The following is a 25464-nucleotide window of genomic DNA, read 5'->3' on the forward strand; positions in this document are numbered from 1 at the left end:
TCTCTTCTTCTTTTATATTTCTACAGTTCCTATTAGAAGGAAAAAAAAAAAAAACAGGAAATAAAAGTAGTCTGAGTCCTAAACAGTCTGAAAGGAAATGGCAAAGCTACACAATTCCATATTTCATAGTTTAGACAAAAGAAAATATTTGGTTTTTTAAATAATATCTTCTTAAGGATATTTACACAGTTGACTTAACATTATATCAGTTTATGCCCTTTGTATGTTTTAGATAACATTGTTGAATTTCCTTTGACTTAACATGAGGCAAACTTGCCAATGTGGAGAGCTAGGCAGGCAGGCGCTTCTCCCTCCATCCAAGAAAAACCATTTATTATTCATTTGTTGTTACTAGTTTACAAAACATTTATCAGCACTGTGCTTTGTGACTTCACCTCTCAGTTAGTTTTGAGGAGAACCGTATTTCTCAGAGTCTCCTCTCTTCTTCTCATTATACTAACTGCGTATATTTTGATACTGAACACAGTACATCTCTGAATTTTGAAAACAAAGGAGGTTTATACATAGTCGTGTTCTTGGGCAGCCCACTCGGAAAAAAAAGTAGAGCCCCAGACAATTTTTGTGATCTGAATCTTAGTCTGCTCCATTTGCTTTTGAAATGGGTAAATAACTACCTTTTCAATAATCAGATATAATTCTGGTCAGATAGCCTATTGCAGGGAAGCAATGGATGGATGACCTTCCCACCTGTGGGCTGGTGCCAGCAGGTGTCTGTTCTATGAGCCTGGCAGTCAGTCATGCTTCAATCCTGCTTCTTTGGTAACCAACACTCTCAGCGATGAGTGAAAATTGTTTTTATGAGTCAAGACATGTTGGGGAAAACAAATAAATATCCACACAATATCAGGTATCCTATTGTTTTTAAGTCACAAATCTAAAATAACATTTTAGACTTTAGTTTTATTTTTATAGCAAAGAAAAATATATTAATAAAACTAATATATTTTGATATTAGTTATGTCCAAATAAGAAAAATACTCTCAAGTTCCGATAGCAAAATGAAATACAAATTGTAGAATGTCTATGGTGCATGTAATAAGTTTGAAAAATCTATGTGTATTACAACTCAATTCATAAATAATTATGTATTATGATACATTATACCAGTCCTGTGGGAAGATCGATCTTGGGTCACAGGGTGTTGAAGTACAAGGGCTATGTCTGCTCACAAAGTAGCCTGGCAGAAGCACTCCTACAGTACTCATTGAGGGCACTGAGCTTTTTGGGCATCCATGACAGTAGGGAATAGACAGAAGATGCATTATCAGATGTCTTCAATCAAGTGAAACATTTGGTAGGGAAGTAATTTTAGTGGGATGTGATTTCTGGGCCACAGCAAATGTCAAACTTTGGCAACAAAGGATTTCTCTGTGAAAATGCTTCCTGGCCAATTTATGTAATGCATTAGATGTGTAGAATTATATCATCTAGAAAATAATATGACATGAACAGACGTTGAAACTTTTATCACAAAATGTCTTCCTATTTATACCTTTTAATTTCATGACTGTTTAGTGTATAGAACAGAGGGCATGAAGTAACTGGAGGAAAACTAATCAAACCAAAAAAACAAAACAAACAAACAAAAAAAACCGCTGAACCACCACTGGCAATGGGTAATGGGTAGGACAATAAAGTACTACATAGGCTCTGAGTTGTTCTACTGGAGGTCTCCTTGTCTGCCTGCTGCCGCCCTCACACTGAAAGGACTAGAGTACAGCATTTTTAGAATAGGGGTGACAGCAAAGTAAATGCATGCAAAATCCAAAGGAAGCAGTATATTGATGGTGGGGAATATAGGGCATCTACATTGTGCAGCAGGGCTGTATCATTGAGCAGACTAAAGGAAACCCACTTCAGGATAATAAGTAATGGTATAAAAAAAAAAAGCACATTTACAGAATGTTTGCGAGATCAGCAAGCCTTTTGCAATTGATATATAGTAATTTGAATATAAAGTTAACTTTAAGCACATAACAACAGATTGGGAGTTCCCCTCGTGATAATAAGGATCTTGAAAGAGACACTATTATTGCAGTAGAGATGAACAGGGGACAAGAATTGCATGGGGCACACAGAGTAGGGAAGCTAGTCTTGGATGCTGGCCTCTTGGCCTCCAAAGTTTACTCAAGCAGGAAACATTTCCTTGATCCCTTTGGATAAAAAGTTCCTATTACAAAAACAATAGGAGATGTATGTCAATCTCCGTTGGGGATTGTAGTATGTATTTGCACTGAAGTTAATGAATTCTAGACTCTCACCTGTTCTACTAACCCTTTCTTTCTTTCTTTTTACATTTATTTATTTATTTAATATATGACAGTGCAATGCATTACAATTCTTATTACACATAAAGAGCACAATTTTTCATATCTCTGATTGTATGCAAAGTATATTCACACCAATTCGTGTCTTCATACATGTACTTTGGATAATAATTATCATCACATTTCACCATCATTTATAACCCCATGCCCCCTCACTTCCCCTCCAACTTCTCTCCCCTATCTAGAGTTCATCATAGTGGGATAGCTCCCGCTCCCTATCCCACTATGAATCAGCCTTCTTATAGCAAAGAAAACATTTGGCATTTGTTGTTTTGTGATTGGCTAACTTCACTTATCATTATCTTCTCTAACTCCATTTACTTGAAAATACCATGATTTTATTCTCTCTTATTGCTGAGTAATATTCCATTGTGCCACATTATTTTTGTCCATTCCCCTATTGAAGGGCATCTAGGTTGGTTCCACAGTTTAGCTATTGTGAATTTACCTGCTATAAACATTGATGTGGCTGTGTCCTTATAGTATGCTGTTTTTAAGACCTTTGGGTATAGACCAAGGAGAGGGATAGTTGGGTCAAATAGTGATTCCATTCCCAGTTTCCCAAGAAATCTCCATTCTGCTTTCCATATTGGCTGCACCAAATTGCAGTCCCACCAGCAGTGTATGAGTGTACCCTTTCTCCCCACATCCTTGCCAACACTTATTGTTGTTTGTCTTCATAATAGCTGCCATTCTGACTGGAGTGAGATGAAATCTTAGAGTGGTTTTAATTTTCATTTCTCTAATTGCTAGTGATGATGAACATTTTTTCATATATTTGTTGATTGATTGTATATTATTTTCTGAAAAGTGTCTGTTCAGGTCCTTGGCCCATTTATTGATAGGGTTATTTGTTTTCTTGGTGCTTAGCTTTTTGAGTTCTTAATATGCCCTAAAGATTAGTGATCTGATGTGTTTCTTTATAAAGCCCAGAAGTACAGAATTCTAAAGAAATTGATATTTGAACTAGGCTGCCTCTACATCTAATATGGTAGGAGTTTTGAGACCCAGAGTAGGAAAAGCTGACTATGTGGAACTGAAATAGAATTTGTTCAAACAAAGTATGTTTCTGACCATCTGTGTTATTATGGTGCATTTATTTTGTCACCTTGAGGGCTTATATTGTTAATTCTTGATTACCATGATATTATTGTAATAACTAGATCCATTTGTGAACTTATATTAACTTAGATTTTTATTGTAAATATGAAGTTGTGGTTACCCCCACCATTCTTCCTGAGTTTCCATAGCTACTATTAGTCAATTGTTTCAGTTGTATCCCCAATTTTCCCCAATTTATTTGGAGAGTATAGGGAAGAAAATCATTTAAAGTCTAAGTAGTACAAACTTGCTGTTGACACCGCTGGATGTCTCCAGATGTTGTTGACTATATAAAATTAAGAAATGTGAGGTGGTAGAGTTCTAAGAAAAAAAACTGATCTGATTTCCCACCAAATGAAGGGATCCATAGAACATGATACTCTGACTTCAGTTGGGCAGTCCCTTTGACTGCCCTGGGAGATGACTGTATGAGGGTAGGTTCTTCTTATGTTCACCTAAAGTACTCCCCTGACTTTCTCCAGTGGTCATTTTTTAGTGTCTTGGAAGCTCAGAATAAGCTTTTCATAAGATAGGCCTTTATGCTGGGTGTAGTGATGCAACCTATAATCCTAGTGCTCTGGCAGGAAGATAAGTTCAAGTTTAGGGCTAACTCAGGCAATTCAGCAAGACCCTGTCTCTTAAAAAAATAGCCTCCAACTATTTGTCATAATTCATGTTATTAATTATTATTTTCGTCTTAAGCCTAAAGATCCATGGTCTCTACACATTCATCTGTCCATTTGGCTGTTTTTTTTGTTGTTGTTGTTTTGAGACAAGGTCTCACTATATTGTCCAGGATGGACTCAAACTTGCAAAACTCCTGCCTCAGCCTTCTGAGTATCCATCTGGGCTTTTGAGAATATAGTTTGTCCATGTCTTTATTCAAGAAGTATAGCAATAATCTGGCCTTTAGAAATTATAGCCAAATGATTTATTCCACCAATGCCTCCATTCAGATATTGAATGAATCCATGCACTGTCAACTGGAGAGTATGTATTAGTGTTCTTGACAGGCTATCACATGTTGAGGTCAACTGAACTTTCTGGTCTTAACTCAGAATAAATATTTTCAACTCCTGAATTACTATATCCTGAAATACCTAACTAAAAAATCAAAAACATGGTTTTTATATATGTTCATGGTAAATTGCATCTCTTGGTTCCATTACAAGTGTTCCATTAATTGGAGATGCTTCTGAATCCAGATGCAATGCATTTACTCTTCCTCCCAGTATGGTGTCATCTACGACTTAATAAGCCTGTCTCCTTGTCTTCCTTCATATCACTGGTCAAAAGCATATGGGCTCACCTTCCCTCTAGGTTATTAATCTGTTGGTGTACATCCATTGGTTTAATAATTTCAATAAATATGCATGTCATCATTGACATTTTTTCATTTCAAAACAGATGTCAAGAGAGTTTCTATCAAACACCTTCTTTCATTTTAATTTCAATGTATCTATTGATGGCATTTCCCTATCCCCTGTTTAGTAATCTCGCTCAAAAAGATGATAAAGTTTATCATGAGTTTTCCTTTGGAATGTATGCTGGCATCACATTTTGCTTTAAGATCTGAAATTGCCAACATTTATATTAAACTCACTAAACCATAGCTCATGGTATCTGTTCTTTCTGTTCTTAGGTAATCAAAAAAATGTTTGCATAGTTTGGATTTGTGGCACTCCTTGCATTTTCAAGCCTTTGAAGATTTCAGATGTTGTTCCTACAGTCAACATCTGTGCATTGCTTCAGTTTGGGAGAGGCAGTCCAGGTGGGCCCAGGAGAAGATAACTTATTTAAATTATGTATTATCTTCTGAGTCTTGTTTCACCTTCATCATGTTTTGGTCCCTTTAAAAATGTACATCCTTCCCCATTTTCTGAATCTAAGAGTACTGACTTGATACAGAAGGTGGCAGTGAAATAGAAGAGTGGTGAGTTTTCTGTTGTTTTCTCATACGATATCCTTTCATGTTCATCTCTGTTTTTTCTTGAGTATCATCTTGTTATAATTTAAAATTGTTCACATTTTTATCCTTATGTCTTATGGTTTCAATTTTTCTGAGTCTTTATGACTTCCCAGAAACAATTTTGATAGGTCAATGACATACTTGTGTATTCCTCCTTGGTTCTATGCCTCTCTCTATATTTTATATTTTTAAACATCAGATAATTTTCCTTCTCATTTTAAGTATTCAAAACTATGTTGCTATATTGTACTATACTTGTTTTTAAGTTTCTGGAAATTGAATCATGTTTATTTTTTATCATTTAGTTTATCTCATCAGTTTTATTGGAATCTAGCATATATTTAATCCTATATTTTCACCTTTTGCTTTTACTGGGAATTTTATTAATCTCAAGGTCACGTGAGCACTAAAGCCCAGATTATCTGGCCTTCCCAGAAATGACTGCTTCTTCTTAGAAGTCAACTGATTTCTTTGCTCCTGAGGTATCATTAACACACATTGAGCAGAGTCCCCCTCTTTTAATAACTGTGTTATTTATGCTTTTGGTAAATTTCCTTAGTATCTGGTTTGATAGAAGATGACTCAGCTGATTCTTTCATATCCGCTTTGCACTCTATCTTTTGCAATATGTTGTTTTGACTGACATATGTGAATAATCCAGCCTCATACCTAGTTTGAAATAGAAAGAGTATTTTAATAACATTTTTAGATGACTATGGACAGTTTTTGCTATTACACTTAAAAACTCAACAAGAGGTAGGTAGCTTCTTAAGAAGTTTAGATGCAGCATATTAGTTTTAGCAATGAACTTTGCATATTCTATATAATTCTTTGGTCTCTCTTGCACTTTTACTCATGCTTGATTTTGTAACACAATTAGTTATATGGAAACTCTTGGTTCACTGGTTCATTGAGTTAACATAGTCCTCGCAAATGTTGATATATTTCATAGTGCAATATAAAAAATTACTTTTTCATTAAGAAAAACAAAAATCAAAAACCACTATGCTGTGTTGAAAAGTCCCTGAATAATTAAGAAGTTTTCAAAGTCATGGTAGCAAACATAAGTTTTCCAAAATTCCATTTTTTTTTGTTTGCAAACTTGAATTTTATAATTGGCAGCAAGACTGGTAATTATTTTCCTTGAAACTATTGGCTCACTTTTTTTCATTTTCAAGAAATTATCAGCCAAATGGCAATATCTGTAAAACGGTTTATATACCATATTTTCAAGTAAAAAATGATATTCCATGAAAAAAGCAGTGAGTTTTACTAATGATTCAAAAAATCAAACATGTGCTATTACTTGAAAAAATCATTGTACTTCATTAGACAGCGGAAGTGCTTTATAGGTACTACCCATTATATCATAAGAAGAAATAAAAAAACATAAAGGGTCAAGACTTTAACATTATTAATTTTTATTGTCCCCCCCCCAAATTCTTAATTAAAACTATTTTCTTAAAAAAATTGAAAATGTGTACAGTTGAGGTTTGGCACCAGGGCCTTATTTAATGCTAATGTGCTCCAAGTTTTGTCTACCTCTGCTTTTGCACCTCAGTGCATTTGTGGACACAGTCAAGGAGGCAATGGCACCTTAGTGTAATTGTAAAAATATTGTCCATCTCTCAACCCCTGAAAGGTTCCCAGGGACCCTTATGGGACTGTGTAAAACATTTCAAGTACTGAAATTTTAAGAGCAATGTGTTGATTCTATCTACTATTCAGAAACTCTCTTAAAAATAAAATACAAAACTAAGTATGGTGGTGCATGCCTGTAATCCCTCCCAGTGGCTCAGGGGGGCTGAGACAAGAGGATTGTGAGTTCAAAGTCAGCCTCAGCAATTTAGCAAGGCCCTAAGCAACTCAGTGAGACCCAGTTTCTAAATAAAATGCAAATAAATAAAGAAAGAAAGAAAGAAAAAAAGGTCTGGGGATGTGACTCCATGGTTAAGTGCCACTGAGTTCAATCCCTAGTATCAATAAAATAAAATAAAGCACAAATTCAGGTCAGGTGGTTTGAAAATATATTAATCTGCCCTAATTTGAAATTATTCATTTTATTTTTTTTATTTTTAGTTTTTTATTGTTGGTTGTTCAAAACATTACAAATTTCTTGATATATCATATTTCACACTTTGATTCAAGTGGGTTATGAACTCCCATTTTTACCCCATATACAGATTGCAGAATTACATCAGTTACACATCACAAATTCAGGTCAGGTGGTTTGAAAATATATTAATCTGCCCTAATTTGAAATTATTCATTTTAGTAGTAATGATATTTAATACCACTGCTCATGGCTCGAATGCCAGTAAGTGACTAAAATAGCATAAGAGAAAATAGCAAATACATATAATTGTTGTGATGCCATCATTTTATAAAATGCTGGAAGGGTTATCTTTTTTGGATCATGTGTTTGTACATGCACTTTGCACTGGAAATTAAAGTGCTATTTCTTTTTCTTGTATTTACATTTTCTGTCATCATGTTACCCTCCTTACCATTTAGCTACTCCACTTTTAAAATTTTGTTGTTACTAAAATTCTTTCGAGCTTGTTAAAATCATGAGTTCATGCCAGTAAATGACAGTGCTTTTGAGTCTGAACAAAAGTGTATAAATTTCACTCCATTGTGTTTAGGGTGGGTGGCAGCCTCCAGTAATAATTTCCCATTCTGACAAGTATAGTCAGAATTGATGAACTTTCTCAAAGAATTAATTAATTTCTTTTTTTTTTTTTACAAAATTCAGTGAAAACCCCAAACTTCCATTCTGAATTTATAAGTTATCTTTTGTTGCTCCTAAATGGAAGTGGGCCTGCTCACTGTGTTTCCTTTCTTCATTCTCACTCCTGCACATAGAAATTCAGTCTGCTTGTGCTCTCCAGAAGAGTCTACACGTTTTACAGAATAATATTGACAAACAATGGACTAGACTATTGACATTCAGCTGGCAAACACTGGTGTAGTCACTTTCATTTCCACGAGGCCACACAATACCACGGCCTTAGAGAATGCAATCTTCCTAGAATCAGTTTTATTTCAAGTGAGAAAAATTTGAGCAAATCTGATGTTATCAAAAAATAAAACCCTCTGGTTAATTCAGATAAAGTGGAAGGAAAACAGGCTCTTTTAATTTCCTCTTATTTTAAGCCAAGTTCACAGGGGAATCATTCCACTTTGCAGTTTTATGATGGGCTTAGAAGAGTTTTTCAGGAAACTTTACAATTTCCATTACAAAATCTTAGATCATTGCTAAGGAGTTAGAGAGACTATAGCATATGTGGACTAATGCTGCTTAGAAATGTGTAATGTTAATAAGTGAGATACTGTTTACATCTTAGGAGGTCTTTACTTCTTTGAGAATCTCCTTTAGAAGCCTATGTGAGGATATAAAGTTCTTTTGGCAGATTTCACCAAATAGAACCAGTTTTCCTTTGTTTCTTTTCCTGACTCCAGCATTGCTTCAAAACTGCCAGTGCCCAAGCAAGCTGTGGGCTGAGGGAACCAGTGTTAATTAAGAGATCCACCTGGATCCACCTTCCCCACTAAACTGGGTTCCCCGGTGGTCCAAAAGTTTCAGGAGGACATCAGTTCTAGGGCCCAGACTGCAAACTCTTGCAAAGCATAAAAGAATGACTTTAGCTGATGGCACCGATAGGTAGTTTTTATTTTTCCAAAGTGAAGTGATGATTCTTAATTCATTTTTGTCTTTTGGAAAGTGTCCAGAAATTAATCTTGGAAATCCTTGTCAATAGCATGAAAAGATATATCAGTAATAGTGTGCTAGATGTTGAATATCTTAGTAAGACAAACAACTTCACAGAAGACCATCCCTTCTTAATATTCATCTCCCTGAAGATTTTGCTTTACATTAATCTTTTGTTTCCAGTACCTTACATAATCTTGTTTGCATCTCATCTTCCCCCACATATGTCTTTTCTTTCTCTGTTTGGATGGGAAAATAAAGAAAAACATTTCCTTGCAAAATTCATTTGCTCTCTTACTTTGTCTGCATTGAAACAGCAACCAAACCAGCTGTCAGAGTGCTTTGGAAATGTGTATCAGCAGAACACATTTTATCCTGTGCCAAGGCAAATGAAAGAGAAGCCAGCTGGGTGGTTACTGGTTCAATAAGGAGGGAGCAATTCACTTTAGCACTCCCTTTTCTTTATTTTTTAACTTCTTTCTTTTTTAAATTAAAACAGAATAATTTTACACCTAGGGGCTCAGTATAATTCTCTAATACATGTATACAGTGTGTACTGACCAAATCAGGGTAATTAGCATTTCCATCTCTGCATCATTCATATTTGGAGCCATGGAGTTCCTCTCCTTTTGCTCCTCACAAAATAGAATGTTGTGAACTACACTCTCCTCACTGTGCTATGGAACACTAGAGGCTATTTCTCCTATCTGTGTTTTGGTACCCATTATCCAACCTCTCTGACTCTCAATTCCTCCTACCTTTCCCAGCCTCTAGTAAACACTAATCTTCTCTCTTCTATTTTGAGATTGCTTGCAGTATTTGTTTTCCTGTGTCTGGCTTATTCCATTTAAATAAGTTCCATGTACATTGCTATAAACAACAGGATTTCAATTCTCCTTATGACTGAATAATATTCCATCATGTACACATACCACATTTTCTTGATTACTTCATCTGCTGATGGACACCTTGGCTAATTCTATACATTGGCTGTCGGAATAGCAGGCCTCCCTTTCTCATTCCTGCCTGTATGACTTGGTCCTTCCTTCATGGAGAGATCCTTCTTTCACCTATAATGATGGTGCCACAGAACATTGGGCTGCCAGTTGGTGTATTAGTTGTGAGGTTCCAGTATTCCTCTTAACCTGAAGGGATTAGGGCCCACTCCTTATTCTTGTACCAATAATTTTCAAACATAGGTGTGCTGTGTAAATCATCTGAGATTATGTAGGTCTTGGGGGACCTAAAGAAGTTCCATTTTAAAAAAATATAAGGTAACTGAGTGAAGAAATTCCAAAACTTGCTGCTCATAACTATATTACTTTTTCTCCCTCTCTCTCTCCCCCTTTCTCTCTTTGGCCATGCTGAGGGTTGAACCCAGGGCCTCAGGCATGCTAAGCATGCACTATACCACTGAGGTACACCCCAGCCCCTATCCTACTTTAAGTGTCCATAGGCTTCTAAAATAAATGCAAGGATGTCAAAGATGGATTAAAATGCCTAACTATAAAGGATGAGCCCAACTTACAGGATTTCTCCTCTCTTTCCCCAAATTGCATGGAAAGTGTTGAAAATATGGCAACTATTTTGAGTGGATTTCTAAATGTGGATTCCTTTCACATTCAAGTTATAAACTTTAATAAAATCGTGACATTTATTTGTCAATTTTATAGCAAGATATTTTTATGTAGAAGGCAACATTCTAAGAGCTTTATAAGTATCAGCTATTTTATTCTTTATAATAACATTTGAGGTAGGTATGGCTATAACATAAGAAAGCATGATAGGGAGAGATAAAGCAATTTTCCCAAGGTGACACAACCATAACGTGACCAAACCTGTGTTCTTAGCTATGTTTTGTCCAGGAAAACCACAAGCGGCTGATTGGTTCTTTAATGTCTTAGAACTTTATTTTGTTCAAAACCACTTTTTCTTCATGACCTCAATATTTCTTCCAAATTCCCTAGTGTCTCGTTTTGCATTTGTTTAAAATTTTTTGTTGTGTTTTTGTGGAAAACGTTTTATATCACATGTGTTTATGACTTGCATTATGATTTTTCTGTTTTTAATCAGTTGAGTAAGTAACTGAAAAAAAAAAATCTGCCCTTTCAATCACAGGATGTTTTCAGTTCATTGCTTTAACTAACTTGAGATATTTGGATAAGTAAGGAGAGGTGAACATATTTCACTTTCAAAATTTCCAAGGCAGCATTAGCAGCTTCCTCTGCTTCTTAAGAGCAAGATGAATTTGGCTGTTTGAAGGAAGTCTCCACCAAATTTAATCCTTTTCTCAGGATTTGTTTTCCATGTTATTTATCACTTTGATATGTTTCTACATTTTGTGGGTTTGGCAAGGCCTTACATAGAAAGGCCAGATAGCTAATCTCTTGATATTTGTATGTCAAAAATGTCAGAGAAATTCAAGCTGTCAGGTGTCAGAAAAAGTCTACACCTTATAAATTCTTGGCCAGCTTTATAAGCCTTGTGCTTTTGAATAAATCTTTGATTTTTCTCATTTATGATTAACAATGCTTGTACCACAGTCTACATTTTTTTTTCAGAAAAATAAAGAAGGATAATGCAGGAGAGTAGGAGTATTTTTCTTAAATCCTTAAAATGAGTTTATAATAATGATGTTTATAATAATGATGTGATATATTGAAAGATTAACTTATTATCTAATATGATTGACAATGTAATCAGACTTTGTTTGGAACTTTGGCTGCAATTAACAGGAAAGGTGACTAATCCAAGACTTACATTTTCAACTTTCACTTTTTAATCCCTTTAAGGTATTTTTTGTTTTCATTTTTTTTTTTAAATTCTGGGCAGAAATAAGCATCTGGAGGGCAGCATCATGTAGGGGCTAAACTGGTTGGAAAGGCCACCTTTTGTACAGATCCAGATCCTTGACTGTCTGTTTTGTACTGACTCTCCTAGGGCTTTTATTGAGCCATTTGTAAATCTCAGTGTAGTTGAAAGGACAGGGTGGTGTTGGGGCTTGAGTTTACATTCCTGATTTTGACACCTGCTCACTACATACCTCAGAAAAATGACTTCGCCTTTCACTCATTTTCCTAATTTGTAAAAATAAATACCAAGCTGTTCTTTATATTGTTGTTATTGTGAATCTATGATTAATTACAACAGCAGCAGAAAAAACAAGAACATCAATAACTGAACAGCTCAAGAGCTGCAGCTTCTTCTGAAATGCTGAGCACAATGTTAGCTCAACAAATATGAACAGTTTCCTCTTTGATTTCTCAAACTGCTAGCAGTAGTTGGTTCAGATATTTAATCACTCAGAGAAAGCTTGTTGTTATTTGTTTGCTTTTTTGTGGTGCTTAAGATTGAACCCAGGGCTTGCATATACAAGGCAAGTGATCTTCCACTGAGCTACATCTTCAGCCCTTAGAAAGTTTGCTGAAATTTGTTAAGGACCCATCTCTGAACCTCTGAGTTGGGTAAGGTTAAAATTTTTTCCTAAGAATATAATTTTTGCAACCTCTATTAATTTCTCATGGGAGTCATGCAGAAGTCTCAAAGGACCGAATCTGGCTTTAAATCATAAAAATCTTGGGGTGTGGACTCCTTTAAGTATGTTTTACTACAAACTTGGCTGTGCTTTGGCCTAGATCCATGTTTTTAAAGGCAATGTGAGGCTACATGCCTAACTTCAGTGAACACGAATGGCCAAAGGCCTGCACATGGTTAGGAATTCTAATCAAGTTTTATATGTAAAGTTTGCATGGTACTATCAACATTTCATCAGTAGTTGAACAATCTGGTTTGTATCAGTGCAGATACACAGTTTATCTGCAGACAGCCAAAAAGTGAGCGGAATATCTCCAGGAAAAAAACATTATACTTTCAGATTAATTCTCTCTTGGAAAACAAAAAGTAACAGAAGTTAGTAATTCATGGCCAAGGAATGTGCACACTAGAGAATCAGCCATATTGGGGAGAAGCAAAAGAGTATTCAATTTATTGCTCTTTTTAAGTTATTGCAAAATGGCACTTGATACAGTTATATCTGGGAAAGAGATCTTTACCAGACATGCTTTACCTTGAAGGTGACAGAGATTCAAAGTTTGTGATCCTCTGCTTTTCACTAGTGATTGTCCTATTGTTTTGAAGTGTTAACTGTCAGCTATTACCACACATCTGTGAGAGCAGAGTATAGAAGATTAACTCCCTTAGATCAGCCAAAAAGTCAGCGATGTACCCTGATGACCCACATCTGTTCTCTTCTTTGAGCCAATAATGCGAATGAGTCAGAGGAAAACATGCTGGTTCAGGCAACAGCAGCTCTTTTGCTTCATTTTAGGAATGACTGGGACTGAGAGCTGGAAATGGCTTAAAAATACATATCTAGTCCTTTCCTTGCCTGAAGGCAAGCACATGGTAGACTGACCTTTTCATCATGAACCATTTTCTAGAAAAAAAAGATTTTACAACTTCCTCGAACACATACATGTGTTTGGATTCTGCATGCCCTGATTTATCCATCTCTCCTTTGCCACTTCTCCTAAGTCCTGACTGTTGAAATGCTCACAATTATTCAACTTCACCCTGCACTTGCCTGAAAGGACATGCTAGTTTCCTTCCCTGTCCTTTAATACCATCAGTGACTGTGAAGCCTCAACCAGCATGGTATTTTAAAAATCATGGTGGCCTATTTGTGAATTAGTAAAGCCATTTAAAAATTAAGGCGATGTGAATTATATTGACAGTGGTTTGTCTCTTTACAAAGATAGTGTCCACTTACATGGCCTCCTTATGTGTTCTTGGAAGCCCTTTTATATGAGTGTGTGGACCTAAGGACAAAAGACGTACACAATGGAGACAGCAGAGGCTTTTGCATTTTTTAAATGTAATTTTATTTTTTTAAAATACTGATATATAAAAGCATTAAAATGCACATATTAATGGGGTATCATGTGATGCTTCAATATATGTATAAATTGTGTAATTTTTAAATCAGGGTAAATGTATCTATCTCCTCAAACATTTATCATTACTTTGTGGTGAAAACTTTTTCAAAATCCTTTCTCCTGAGTTTTTGAAGTAAATGCATTCCACTTTCTTTCCCTCTAGTCTCCCTCCTGTACAACAACATGCCAGAACTTCTTACTCATGTCTAACTATAACTTAGTGATCACCTTCCTCCATCCCTCACTGCCCGTTAGAGTCCCAGCCTCCTGCCACTACGATTCCACTGACAACTTCTATGAGATCAACTTATTTATATTCCACATATGAGTGAGATCATGTAGTACTTGCCCTTCTCTGTGCCTGGCTTATTTCACTGGACATAATGATCTCCATTTCCATCCATGCTATCTCAAATGACAGGATTCCATCTTTTATAGTTCAGTATAATTGCATTCTATATATGTACCCCACTTACTTTATTCATTTATTAGTTTGTGGACACTTAGGTTGTTTCCATGTCTTGGTTCTTGTGAGCTTTGTATTTCTCATGCTCCTTAGAACTGACAGAATCTGTGTTCCCTGGTGTGACACAATCCCACAATATTTGAGCTTTGTAGTTTGGAGAAAGGATGCTTCTAAACCTTTTCTGAGAATATACAACTCTGAAGTCATATGGTTGCTTCTCTGGCCAAGACCTCTTAGCTTTTAGAAGCCTAATATTGTTTAGTAAAAGGGGGGGGGGGAAGGATGCTCAATATATATATATATATATATATATATATAGAGAGAGAGAGAGAGAGAGAGAGAGAGAGAGAGAAGAAGAAGAACATGGAGAGAATGTAATTTAGGAATGTAATTCCTAAATACAATTCCTAAAATTGATAATAAATTTGCATGAAGAAACACATCCAAAATAACAAGTGCGAAAATAAGAGTCCAGGATGAGTATCTGTTGTCCAAAATGCTTGGAGTCAGAAGTGTTTCAGATTGTAGATTTTGGATTTCTTTTTCAGATTTTGGCATATTTGCATGCATATAATGAGATATCTTGGGGATAGAACCCAAGTCTAAACATGAAATCCATTTTAACCTGAAGATAATTTTAAACCTTGCTAATGTGCTTGTGTTTAAACTGCAACCTGTCATACGAGGCCAGGTGTGGAGCTATAGCACTTGCAATCAGGTCAGTATTCAAAAAGTTTTGGATTTTGGAACTTTTCAGATTTCAGAATTTGTGGTTACAATCTTCAACCTGTTTCTGTTTGCAGCTGAGAAGGTGTGGTCTCAACCCACTTCTCCCATGTCTTCTGTTTTCTATGGGCAGCATCCCTACCTCCTCAAATAGATTATGGGAAGGACTGATGGAATATGAATAGGTTAAAATTGAGGCCAATATACCAGGAAAAGGGTTTGCTCAGATCAGCTTCCACTCTCCTGAGCAATTACACTAGAGTCTTTACTTATTCACCACTGGGCTGAAAGCATGTTTGTCACAGTATAAAATAACAGTATAAAGTAACTCATCTACATTCACAATAAAAATACTCAGCTTCTCATTTATTGTAACTTGTAGATATAACTTTTGGTGAAATTTTATGAGTGAATTAAAGCTGTTTTAGTGACTGAAATGCTATTTAGTCTAGAGATAAATATGAATTCACTGGCTCCTCTGACCGACATCTCTAGAAGGTGGATAGAGCTGCATTTGTGGCTGGTCCAGATGTCTGTCCTCCATGGCCTCCAGGATCTGTACTTCTCTGTTGCCTTCGCTTTCCTATACATGGCTTTACTCTCAAAAGAATCTTTCTACAAGTTGCAGAAGGAGTAGCTGGTTGCTCACACACATCCCCACAGCATCACAATTCCAAATGCAAAAAAGCTTTTCTTTGTTGATATTCCCAGAACTTCTCCTGGGATGGAGGCTTCTTGGTTCAGAATTGAACCACTTGGTTCTGCTCAAGTGTTGCAGAGGTTGTGAGGATGAATTGTCATAAGCCCAGCTTCTCATCCTGGTCCACTCAGGACAGTGATGATAGTTGGTAGCCTATGTACCTGCCAGGTGAGGGGACCACAAGACAGATACTTTCTTGACTTTTATTCTTCTGCCTGAAAGAAGGGTTATTCTAGAGTTCAGAACTACTCTGACCAGAATGTGAGGCAAAAAATCTTCCTCAGCAAATGTCTACCCCTGGTGTACTCTGTGGCGCTGGGTCCTGACACCTGGCTTCATTACACTTAGTTACCGCCCCTGTTCAATGCCTAGGCCAAGGCTGCAGCCCCTCCTTTTACCTGTAGCTGCACTGCAGAACCTAAAATTTCCCCTTTAGTCTATGTAGGGGCATTCCACTAGCAGGCCTAATGCTCTCCGACCATGTGGGGTCAACCTCAAACAGGTAGATTCCCACAACTAGATCAAAGTTCCTCTTATCTGAAGGAAGGAAACATGAAAGAAAAAGAATATATCTAGATCAGAGTGTATTAAAAATAAGCTCAATATGATTTTTGATTTATGATACATGGCAAAAATGGACATTTATAGATAAGGAATTTTTTATTTTAATGAATATAATTCTTTGCATAAAAATCTATTTAGCTAGAGGTCATTCTTTTTAGGCTTGAAATTACTTTTGCCCATTTGATTTATGTTTATTATTTCTATTGTGTATTAGTCAGTTCTTTAGAGAAACAAAAAAAGTTGGTTATGTATGTTTATAAAGAAATTTATTTAAAGAAATAGCTCAAGTGATTATGGAGTTCCCAAATCTATAGGGTGGGTCAGCAGGGACGAGGACCAGAGGAGAGCTGATGCTGTAGTTTAGTCCTGAGGTCATCTGCTGCAGAATTCCCTCTACTCCTCTACTCTAGGGTGTCAGTCTTTTGTTCTTTTTTTCATATGCCAGCCAAGTTGGCAAATGCAATTAATTATCACATATTGTAAAGTATCATGCTATAGCCAGATGCAGTGGCACATGCCAGTAATCCCAGCAGCTTAGGGAGTTGAGGCAGGAGGAGTGAGAATTCAAAGACCACCTCAGCAATTTAGTGAGGCCCTATACAACTTAATTAGAATCTGTCTCTAAATAAAACATTAAAAAAGGACGGGGGAAGTGGCTCAATGGTTAAGCTCCCCTGGCTTCAATCCCCAGTATAAAAACCAAAAAGCAAACAAACAAAAACTATCATGCTGTAGCAAACTAAATTTTATGAATTTGTGGTTATTTTTATGTTCTAGTAGTTTTCATATTTTTGGAATTTTATATTAGATTTTGTGACATAGATCTTCCTCTTCATATATTCCTACATGAGAAATACATGGCATATATTGCTGTACAGCTGCAGTGAATCCAAATGAACATTGTTATAAAAATCTGTTGAAGACCTTATTAGGCAACCTCTTAATATTTTTAAAAGCATTTTTTTTCAGTTTTGTAATTTTTTCCTAAAGCAGGAAATACTAAAGACATTGAAATGAGCAGGAAAAACATTAAGAAGTAACAAATTTTCAGGAGAAGGTAGGTCCCTTGGTTCCCGTGGTGGTTGGATGATGGCCAGAGAAGTCTGCTCATGCACCAAGCACAGGACACAATACCCCTGTGGCACCCATTCACATCATTCCCACTTCCTGCACGTTTTCACCAGGGACATTTGCTATCTGAATCAATAGTTGCTATTTTCAATATATTTCCTTCCAGAATTTCAGAACAATTTGACCATTTACAACTTGGAATCAATCCCAGACCTTATCTAGAGTTATTTATTTATTGTTTTCTTTGAAAGCGTCCATTCAATTTGTAAACTGTAATTAAAGATAAGTAGCTTGTGTAAAGCATTTCGACACCAAGAAGCTCACGTAAGGCAAAATGTTGCTCTTGTTCACTCTGAGTACTCGAGTTTTGAATGCAATTGTGTGCCAGCCAGTGTAGATAGCTGTTGTAACAATACTTGGAAAGGTCTTGCCATTTCTTAGTTTAGGGAGATCATCAAAATGTTAGTTTAAATGACCGAACACACGCAATGGATGGAATTACCTTTTGGTGTTAACTTCAGCATAATGGTCCACAAGAGAGAGTGCCTCTTATACTATTTTCCTAGTCCATCCTCATTTTAGAACAGGTGAAATGTCCTCAGCCTGTGTGGCTGAGAGGGATGTCTTCATTCTCATCCAAATATAACCCACCTTCTGAACTCCTTCCCAGCTCTTACGTTGCCACTTCTGGGTGCAACCTCCGGCTGTTCTGGGTTCTGATTGGGGTCAGGTTCTGCTTCTCAAGTCTGTCTTCTGTCTCTCACTGCCTCAAGAGTCCAATTTTCTTACTAAGAACCTTCATTTCTCCATTGCCCTTGGAAAGGTTTCTGTTGTCAATTGCTCCCACTTCTTTTCCAGGCCCACACATCATCATCTCTCATCTCTGTGCTTCAGGTCTTCTAAGCATGTTTTGCTACTAACTGCAATGCTGCATTCTGACACAAATCCTCTGGCATCAACGGGGTATCCTATGATTCAGTGCAATTTTGACACTAGCCATCTGGAGTGGAAACCACCTCATGCCTTAGTCTATTTGGGCTACTATATAATAGTATAGGCTATTATATAGGCTACTATATAACAGTAACCCAATGGCATCTATATTATATAGATGCTATTTCTGCATCTATAATGAAAGTCCACAAACTAAGTGGTTTATAAACAAATTGTTTCTCAGTTCTAGAATGTGGGAAGTTTAAGATAAAGGTGTTAGCAGATTTGGTGACTGATGAGGACCTTCTTTCTACTCATAGATGGCATATTTTTGCTGTATCCTCACACAGTGGAAATCTCTGGGGTCCCTTTTATGGGTGCTAATCCCAATCATGAGGGCTCAGAACTTATGACTTAATTACCTGTCAAAAAAACCACACCTCATAATACCATCACCTTAGGGGTTAGGATATCAAGATGTGAATGTAGGGGGATACAAGCATTCAATCTAGAGTACCCTTCAAGTTAAGCCAAATCTATCCACAAGGCTGCCCCCACTGCAGCTGCCAGCTCTAAGTTTTGGGCGCCTCCAGGTCACCTTTACTCCCACCTGGCTGGCTAAAAGTCTAGGGCTTCTCCAAACAACTTCAGGTTTGACAATTTGCTACAGCAACTCTTAGAATCACTGAAGACATTATACTTATGCTTACAATTTTATTATAAAGAATACAGATCAGGAATGGCCAAATGAAGGGAGGCACAGGGCAATTTCAGGGGCACAGATATCCTTAGCCCCTTCTCCCAGAATTCAGAGTGCCATCCTCCTAGCACAATGGTGTGTGCACCAACCAGTCATCTCCCCTGAACCTCAGTTTCTGGAGTCTTTACTGGCTTTTCATTCTACAGACCTGATTGAGTAATTAGATCATTAGCCACGTGATTTAACTCAATCTTCAGACAAATTACCTTTCCAGGACATTGAGTCAGCCCAAAGTTCCCACCTCTAACCTCATAGTTGGTCTTTCTGCTGAAAAAATTCCCATTCTGAAACTGTTCAGGGCCTTGCCATAAAGTGCTCCATTAGCATAATCAAAACACACCTCAGCATTCAGGAAATTTCAAGGAGTTCTGATGCCTTTTGCCAAGGACCTGGACAGGTGGGAGGAGGAGTACACCTATACACAACACACACACACACACACACACGTATATATTTTCTGTTTATTATACCACAAACATATTCTTCTAATTTCTAATCTCTGTGATGTGGTTAGGAGAGTTTAAATTGGCCTACTTTTGGTGAGAAAACCCTGCCTGGATTTGAAGCTACGATTGACTTTCCTATTAGGAAGAAACATGGATGATGCCATTTCTGCTGAAGTAACTAAATATTTTCTTTAGCAGGCTCAGGACTTACAATTTAACCCTTTTAAGATGAACTTTCATGGCAGATGGGAAATTACTTTTTAAAATTATGTAATTATGTTTTATGTTTTCAGTTACTCATTGGAGGTAAAGCTTTTACTGATATTTAAATGTCTGCTGAGCTCCTATTATGTGCAAAACAATTTGCATACGTATTATAATGAAAAGGACAGAGTTCCTTTTCTCTCTAGCTCCTAAGTAAGGGTTCAAGAGCTGCGTAATAAATTACATCATGGATTTCAAGCTTTATTCGTTTCCAGGTAGATCTATACTTGTTGACATATAACACTAAAACCCCTTATAGGGCCTCAGGACTTGGAGTCACACAGATTTAAAAAAAACCTACTGATACTGGATCCCTTACAAACAAATTCACAAGGCAAAACACCACTGATTAAAATAACTAGGATTGACAAAGTTCTCTGTAATTAGAGAAATGAGAAATCACAGGAAGCTGAAGTCCTCCGCAAAGCCTATTATGGGTGAAGGAAAATGAGCTGGGGATCAGAAATCCTTCCGTACAGGAGGAAAAACAGAAGCAAAGGAAACCAGCAAGTGGGGTTGGAAACACCATAGTTTATTCTCCATTTTTGCTAGAGCATAATGTATTTGTAGATGACCAGTAATTTATGGAGCTCTATTCTATCTGGTTGGCAAAGGCGGGAACTGGGGGTTTTTAAGGAGACTTATAGGATGAGCTGGGAGAGATAAGAGGTGTAAGGCTGTATAGCAATTGCAAAAGCAATTGAAAATGTGTAGGCAGGAGATGAAAGATTTCAACCAGGAGTGAGAGCAAGTATGGAAAGGAAGGCACGGAAGCAGAGTTATCTTGGAAAAGAACATAGCCAGAGGGCTCGACAAGAGAAAATGAAAGATAATTTAGGTGAAAGTACCAGAAACTTGAGAAAAATAGACAATCACACTTTGACATAAGATAATACTTCTTCAGGCAAAAGAGGAGTCTTAAACTTGGAGGGTGGTGGGGAGCTTCTCTTTTGTAATGAAAATTTCAGGTTTACACAATACAGAGAAATTGAACTGATACATTCACTGGTTCATTTACATTGTTAAGAACATAAGGTGACTTGAGAATGTATTGTAGCCATCACCTCTTTGATAATATACATTAATATTAAAATACCTTACTTGAAATCAGGGTTGCACAGGGAAGTAAAGACGTGACATTTACAGTACAAAAGAAGCTTGTCCTTTATGTGCAGGGCTTGTGGAGTGGCTTAGAGCATTAAAGCAACATCTGCACAATACTTGCTTTATGAAACCAATTAAGAAAGCAAACACTGGCTACAATGGCATGCTAACAGCTGAAAAGCATATTTCAAAATAAAACAGGAAGGCAATTCTCATTTTAAGGTAAACATTTTTAAGATGAACACTTATTTCTGATATTGCCCTGAAACCACCCAACAGAGTTCAGCCAGCTGAAATCTTTCTCAAATTGCTCCATCCTTGGCTACTGTGTCACACCCCTGTATTGAGGCTGTCTACAGGAAGCCATTGACTCAAACACTTTGGTCAAACACTCTTTTCAAGGCACTTGCCAAACAATTTTTTTTTCAAGAGCAAAAATGTTTTGTGGGTAGACCCATTGATGTAGTAAGCACACTGTAGTCTGTGGCTTCTATTCCCTGAAATCTGGATAAATTGAATAGTCTGGTCTATTTATGGTTAATTACTAGAGGCTTAAGGTTAATTGCTATGTTTTCATACTATTAATTCCCTTCACAAAGAGTTATGCTGGTTGGTTTACCACATCCACCAGTCAGTCCCCACCAGTACTCTGCCAGCCAGCTCACACAGGAGCCCAGTGAGGAAGACACAGGCAAACTGACTGGTTGTTTGTGATTATTTTCATTCTAAAGGGTTTTGTTGTTGTTGTTGTTTTGTTTTGTTTTAAAGACGAGAGGAACTAATTTTCTTTCTCCTATTTATTTATAGAAGAGTTGAGATTATCATTTACATATAGTCACTGTGTTCCTGGTGATTCAAAAACATTCTCAGTTTTAGAATTTTTTAAACTTTTTTTATAGAGTTGAAAGTATCACTCAACAAATTGAGTTGATAATTTTGAGTGACTTGACCAAGCACATTAAATACAAAGTCAATTTTGTCTGAATACTTCTTCATTGGGTTCTCCTTGCAAATATCCTAGCCAGACTCCTCTAACCACCTTTCATTGATGAATTCAAAAATTATTTTTTATAAATCTCTGATAGTCTCCTTGGAAATATTCAGTGTGTAGAGAAGTGCTGAAATTTTGTGAGGGTTTTATGGTTAAACAGAGAAATATTATAATTAATGGAATATAAAATTTGAGATTGTATATATGTCTCTCTATATGTATATCAGCCTATCTAACTATATATAAAAGTCACACACACACACACACATATATAATATATACATAATATATATATATATATAAAACCTTTCTCTGATAAAATAGGAATAGTATTGGCATAGATTGAGATGATTTAGGTGATCTTGAAGCCTAGCTCTACATCTATGTAGTTTTTACTATCTATACATTTTGGTTGGCTTTTTTGTTACTCTGACCAAAACACCTGACAAGAACAACATACAGGAGGAAAAGTTTATTTTGGCTCACAGTTTCAGAGGTGTAATCTATAGTCAGCTGACTCCATAACTCTGGGCCTAATGTGAGACAGAACATCATGGCAGAAGAGCATGGTGGAGGAAAACAACTCAGGACATGGCAGCCAGGGAGCAGAGAGAACTCTGCTCACAAAAGACAAAATATAAACCCCAAAGGTGCACCTTCAGTGACCTACCTACTCCCACCATATAGGTAACTGCCTATAGTTACCACCCAGCTAATCCATATCAGTGGATTAATGTACCAATTATGTTAAGGCTCTCATAACCTAATCATTTCATCTCTGAGAAGTCTTACATTATCTCATACATAGGCTTTTGGGGGACATCTCATATCTGCCTCATAACATTATACTTTGGTTTGTTGATTTCTTTGAAATAAATAAATTGATATCTTTGATCATTGTCATTAAAGCTCATATATTATCATTTTAAATAACATACATTTGAATTCAAAGATTAAGTCAAACTCTTTTCTGTAGTGATCCAAAGTCACCAAGCATACTTATCGGAAATAGCTCCAGCAAACAAAATTGCTAGTCTGTGGTGTTTTGTTGTTGTTGTTGTTGTTTTGGTTTGTTTTTTCCATTTCTTGAAGTCTATCAGAAGTTGTGTGACTTAGGGGAAAGTTTGGAAGTTATAGAGTTTTCACCAATAGAGATAATTTATTTTCTGAAGTGAAAAATAACTTTATTCACTTATAAACAAATCCTTTTCCTTATTATACTTTTGTCTGTTGTTTGCTAGTTTGCAACCACTGTCACCTTAAGTGCTGATGAATGAACCCTGAAAATTCAGTGAAGTAAGTAAAACTCAGTAGTGAAATAAGCAAAGTAGAAACAAAGGGGGAAGATAGGACAAGAGAGAATAAAAGAAATGTGTGGCTTGAGTTATCCTGCTGTGTCCTTAAGGATTAGGTGCTGCTGCATTCACTCTGGCATTACCAGGTTTTTAACTCCAGTCTAATAATGAAAATGATAATGATAATTACAAATGCTCAGTTGTATCAGAGCACTTACTGGTGTCAAAAACAAAAACAAAAACAAAACCCAAAACTTGGTTTGGTGGTTTGTATAAAGTTCCTCACAAATAAATGAAAAATATTTTGCAAAAGGGAAAATACACTGCTGTAAAAATCCCTGAAGAAACTTTTCTAATGTAAGCAGGTGTTAAAATGTTTGCTTAAGGCTAGCTCTCTCAACCGACTTACAAAACAAAAACACATTGCAATGGGGCTGGGGATGTGGCTCAAGCGGTAGCGCGCTCGCCTGCCATGCGCGCAGCCCGGGTTCGATCCTCAGCACCACATACAAACAAAGATGTTGTGTCTGCCGAAAACTAAAAAATAAATTTAAAAAAAAATAAAAATAAATGTACTTTAAAAAAAAAAAAAAAACACATTGCAAACTTACTGCAAACTGAACTTTTCTCAGTGTGGTGTGGGATGCTTACCTCTCTCTGGTGAGATAGAAACTTGGCTAATATACATATTAGCTGGGTGATATGTTCTTTTTTTTTTTTTTCTGGAATGAAACTATTTTCATTCCAGAACTTTTTGGTTCATTGTTGCTCTAAAATTATAATTGTAGAGTCATAAGAGGCCACAAAAGACAAAGTGTTTCTTGTTCTGCTATTGACTTAGTGTTGTTTTCTCTTTTAAATAAATTTTGTGGTTTACAACATGGTGTTATTGGGATACATTTAGATAGCAAAATGATCACCATAGTGACGTATGTAATATATCTATCATCTCACATACTTTTTTGTGACAAGAGCACTAAAATTTACTTATTTTACAAAATCCCTAGTACAATGCAATTTTATTACTAAAGGTATTCTTTATTGTTAGATCTCTAGACTTGTTTATCCTTCATATTTGCTCTTTTGACTGTTTTGGATGCTTAATGTTTTTTAAAAAGTGACAATCATTGGTCTGCCAGTGTTTGCCTACTAGTGGTAATGTGCAATTTGCTAAATAAAGTAGGTTATTAAAAAATCCTTCATTTTATACATTATATAAAGTATGTAAATTTTAAGAAAATGCACAAGGAAAATAAGAATTCAGTTTTTTAAAAAGAATGATTTTTTAAGTTGTTGATGGACCTTTATTTTATTTATTTATATGTGGTGCTGAGATTTGAACCCAGGGCCTCATACATGGTAGCAAGCACTCTACCACTGAGCCATACCCCCATCCCCAAGAATGCATTTTCTTTCTTGATTTTTTTTTTAGATTTTAATTTATAATGACAACAGAATGCATTAAAATTCATATTTACACATATAGAGCACACCTTTTCATATCTCTGGCTGTACACAAAGTAGAGTCACATCCTTCGTGTCTTCATACATGTACTTAGGGTAATGACCATCTCATTCCACCATCTTTCCAAACCCTATTCCCTTTCCCTACTACTCCCTCCCCTTTCCCCCTTTGCCCTATCTAGAGTTCATTTAATCCTCCCCCACCCCCGCAGCATATTATGAATTAGCATCCTTAAAATAGAGAAATCATTCAGCATTTGTTTTTTTGCAATTGGTTAATTTCACTTAGCCTTATATTCTCCAGCTCCATCCATTTACCCAAAAATGCCATGATTTTTATTCTCTTTTAATGCTGAGTAATATTCCATTGTATATATATGCCATATTTTCTTTATCCATTTATCTACTGAAGGGCATGTAGGTTGGCTCCACAGTTTAGCTATTGTGAATTGTGCTGCTATAAACATTGATGTGGCTGTGTCCCTGGAGTATGTTTTTAAGTCCTTTGGGTATAGACTGAGGGATGGGATAGCTGGGTCAAAAGGTGGTTCCATTCCCAGTTTTCCAAGGATTCTCCATACTGCTTTCCATATCAGCTGCACCAATTTGGAGTCCC

The sequence above is a fragment of the Marmota marmota genome, unplaced genomic scaffold (assembly GCF_001458135.2).
Source record: "Marmota marmota marmota unplaced genomic scaffold, marMar, whole genome shotgun sequence".
Lineage (NCBI taxonomy): Eukaryota > Metazoa > Chordata > Mammalia > Rodentia > Sciuridae > Marmota > Marmota marmota.